This window comes from Rutidosis leptorrhynchoides, chromosome 8 (genome assembly GCF_046630445.1).
Source record: "Rutidosis leptorrhynchoides isolate AG116_Rl617_1_P2 chromosome 8, CSIRO_AGI_Rlap_v1, whole genome shotgun sequence".
In the NCBI taxonomy this organism is placed as follows: Eukaryota; Viridiplantae; Streptophyta; class Magnoliopsida; order Asterales; family Asteraceae; genus Rutidosis; species Rutidosis leptorrhynchoides.
In genome coordinates this window covers 213,055,663-213,060,561 of record NC_092340.1, presented here as the reverse complement: position 1 = coordinate 213,060,561, position 4,899 = coordinate 213,055,663, and positions in this window count along the sequence as shown.

The window sequence follows — 4,899 nt, the reverse complement described above, 5'->3', positions numbered from 1 at the left end:
GGATATCTTATGGAAGATGTCTATATGGTTCAGCCTGAAGGTTTTGTTAATTCAAAATATCCTAAAAAGGTATGCAAGTTAAAGAAGTCAATCTACGGATTGAAACAAGCATCTAGAATGTGGAATCATCGTTTTAATGAGGAAGCCGAGAAATTTGGCTTCATTAAAAACGGTGATGAAGCTTGTGTATATAAGAAAGCTAGTGGGAGCACTATCATGTTCCTTGTACTATATGTGGATGATATATTATTATTTGGGAATGATATTACCACAATGCAAGGAGTCAAAACTTGGCTAAAGAGTTGCTTCTCCATTAAGGATCTTGGAGATGCACAATACATATTGGGGATAGGGATCTATAGGAATAGATCCAAGAGATTGATAGGTTTAAGTCAAAGTACATACATTGATAAAATCTTGAAAAGGTTCAAGATGGAAAACTCAAAGAGAGGTTTGGTACCTATTCAAAAAGGAACCGTTCTCAGTTCATCTCAGTGCCCTGCCACGAAAGATGAACAAGAAAGAATGAAGAAAGTCCCATACGCGTCTGCTATTGGGTCTATCATGTATACAATGATATGTACTAGACCGGATGTGTCATGCGCTCTAAGCTTGACAAGTAGATACCAGAATAACCCAGGAAATAGTCATTGGATTGCTGTTAAAAGCATATTGAAATACCTTAGGAGGACTAAGGATATGTATCTAATATATGGGTCTGGTGAGGAGGAACTCGCTGTAAAAGGTTACGTGGACGCGAGTTTCCAAACTGATCGAGATGACTCTCGATCACAATCCGGTTATGTCTTCATGTTAAATGGTGGTGCGGTCTCTTGGAAGAGTTCGAAACAGGAGGTTGTTGCGTTATCCACTACAGAGTCGGAGTACATTGCCGCCTCACTGGCAGCTCAGGAAGCTGCATGGATGAAGAAATTCATCAACGACTTAGGAGTGGTCCCTTCCATTCAGGACCCTCTTGAGATCTTTTGTGACAACGAGGGTGCGATTGCTCAAATCAAGGAACCTCGTGCTCATCAAAAGACTCGTCACATTGAGCGGAGATTCAACTACATCAGGGATGAGGTTGAAAAGGGAAAGATATGTATTCACAAAGTTCACACAGATCAAAATGTTGCGGATCCACTCACGAAGCTTTTATATGGGCCAAAGCATGAGGGACATGTTTGTGCATTAGGGCTTCGATATTCTAGTGATTGGATATGATCTATTTTATGTATTGTACCAGAACGAAATTATTCAAACTCATTAAAATAACTATGGTGTTAATTTATTTGAGTTATGTTCCTGTTTTGCATATTTCATCCATGAATAAGCAATTATTCTAAATTTCCGTAGTCGATCACATTTGTGGAACAAGTGTGAGGTTTAGACTATTATGAACTCAGATTGGTATACATTCATAGGTTGAATGTGGGGCAAGGTTGCAACCAAGGTTCATAGATATTTGTGGGAAACAAATATTGGAAGACCCGCTCTCAAGATTTACTGTATGGAGCCTTTGTGGTTGATCACATGTAATCTTGAGTAAAGGAGAATATCATTGTATCCTCTGACCTGAGATACATATAGGGTTCAGATATTCACCAAATATTGTGCCTTGATTCTTTCCTTCGCTATTCTGAAAATGGTAGCTCATAAGGAAGGCTTCAGGTATGGTATGAAGTGTGGTGTCTTGGACGTATGTAGTCAAGATGGAATTTGTCCCTCTTATTCGTTGAGAGTCAGATGTCTAAGGCCTGATAAAGTTAAATCTATAAGAGAGTGATCACTCTATATCTCTTGGATTTAACATGACATCTAGGACGAAAGGATATAATGAAAGATTCACCTACATATATCAGTTCGAGTAGGGAGCTCGAAAGGGATGATGTTATTGAATGACACAAAGTCATAACATATTAAGGGTGATGGACGGTGTGTTAGGCTGTATCCATCACTTGCATTAATTTCTTATGTTTCCCGTGCAAGTGGGAGATTGAAGGTATTTCGTATGCCCGAGAGACATATTAAATTAACGCGGCTAATATGTTTTGATCCAAGTCGGGTCATACCCAATAACAAACTTACCAACACCTTATTCGTATTTGATTTCAACGATTGGTTCATTGATCAAATACGCGACACTTGAACTTTAAGAAAAATGGTTTTCTTAAAATATTACTTGATGTGTTTTTTTTATATAAATTATGGAATAATTTATATAATATGGATTTAATTATTTATAGGTAAATAATTAATAATGATTATATTACATTTTGTTATAAATTGGTTTTATATAAAATGTATATATATTTGTATGTAGAAGTTTATAAAAATGGTTTTATAAAAATTAATACCTTTTATAAAACTAATTTCTTTTTATAAACAAGTGAATATGGCATGGGAGATGGGGATATTGGGTTAATAAACTCATGCTTTTGACTAATTGGGGAAGAGGGGTTCAATTTCTTTTTTTTTTGCAAGCTAATTCTAGTGTCTTTAAATCCTAACCAAAGTATATGGTGTTGGTGCACAAGTTTGGGGTATTATCTCTTGAGGTTTCATTGTTTTGAGGCTTCATTCATCATCATCCTTGGAGCTTGTTGCTGTCCAGAAAATAAGGTGCAAAAGAGTGGGTTTCTAGCTTAGTTAACAAGGTTGTTAAAGTTCTAAAGTCTAGCCAACTTCAAGGGTGGTGTTAATACACAATAGCTTGAGGTTCCATCATCTTCTTCTTCTTCAATATCACCCTCAATTAACTTGAGGAGGTAATAATCTTCTCCATTATTCTTATTTGTAAGTATATTTCAAGACTTGATATTAATATGGAATTTAACTAAATGGTTTAACATATAAACATGAACTTATTATCATGCTTCCGCTTTATTTAACTTTCATAAAATGGTTTTATGAACAAGTAACTTAAGAACATGTTGTTTACATAGATGTTAAATTCCATCATACTTCAACAACCCGAAATCCCGGAATGGAAATGAGAAAACATTACCATGGATTTCATCACTAAATTGCCAAGGACTGCAAGTGGTTTTGATACTATTTGGGTAATAGTTGATCGTCTCACCAAATCAGCACACTTCCTGCCAATAAGAGAAGATGACAAGATGGAGAAGTTAGCACGACTGTATTTGAAGGAAGTCGTCTCCAGACATGGAATACCAATCTCTATTATCTCTGATAGGGATGGCAGATTTATTTCAAGATTCTGGCAGACATTACAGCAAGCATTAGGAACTCGTCTAGACATGAGTACTTCCTATCATCTACAAACTGATGGGCAGAGTGAAAGGACGATACAAACGCTTGAAGACATGCTACGAGCATGTGTTATTGATTTCGAAAACAGTTGGGATCGACATCTACCATTAGCAGAATTTTCCTACAACAACAGCTACCATTCAAGCATTGAGATGGCGCCGTTTGAAGCACTTTATGGTAGAAAGTGCAGGTCTCCGATTTGTTGGAGTGAAGTGGGGGATAGACAGATTACGGGATCGGAGATTATACAAGAAACTACCGAGAAGATCATCCAAATTCAACAACGGTTGAAAACCGCCCAAAGTCGACAAAAGAGCTACGCAGACATTAAAAGAAAAGATATAGAATTTGAAATTGGAGAGATGGTCATGCTTAAAGTTGCACCTTGGAAAGGCGTTGTTCGATTTGGTAAACGAGGGAAATTAAATCCAAGGTATATTGGACCATTCAAGATTATTGATCGTGTCGGACCAGTAGCTTACCGACTTGAGTTACCTCAACAACTCGCGGCTGTACATAACACTTTCCACGTCTCAAATTTGAAGAAATGTTTTGCTAAAGAAGATCTCACTATTCCGTTAGATGAAATCCAAATCAACGAAAAACTTCAATTCATCGAAGAACCCGTCGAAATAATGGATCGTGAGGTTAAAAGACTTAAGCAAAACAAGATACCAATTGTTAAGGTTCGACGGAATGCTCGTAGAGGACCCGAGTTCACCTGGGAGCGTGAAGATCAGATGAAGAAGAAATACCCGCATCTATTTCCAGAAGATTCGTCAACACCTTCAACAGCTTAAAATTTCGGGACGAAATTTATTTAACGGGTAGGTACTGTAGTGACCCGAACTTTTCCATGTTTATATATATTAATTGAGATTGATATTTACATTATTAAATGTTTCCAACATGTTAAGCAATCAAACTTGTTAAGACTTGATTAATTGAAATATGTTTCATATAGACAATTGACCACCCAAGTTGACCGGTGATTCAAGAACGTTAAAACTTGTAAAAACTATATGATGACATATATATGGTTATATATATAGTTAACATGTTTTTATTATAAGTATGTATCTCATTAGGTATTTTAACAATGAGTTATATGCATAAAAATGAGACTATTAATTTAAGAAACTCGAAAAAGATATATATAACGATTATCGTTATAACAACGTCTTACTAGGTACATATGAATCATATTAAGATATTGATACACTTGGTTAATTATGTTAAATTATAAGTAAATATATTATTAAGTGTATTAACAATGAAATACATATGTAAAAATAAGACTACTAACTTAATGATTTCGAAACGAGACATATATGTAACGATTATCGTTGTAACGACATTTAACTGTATATACATCATACTAAGATATATTATATATCATAATATCATGATAATATAATAATTTAACATCTCATTTGTTATAATAAACAATGGGTTAACGACATTCAACAAGATCGTTAACCTAAAGGTTTCAAAACAACATTTACATGTAACGACTAACGATGACTTAACGACTCAGTTAAAATGTATATACATGTAGTGTTTTAATATGTATTCATACACTTTTGAAAGACTTCAAGACACTTATCAAAATACTTCTACTTA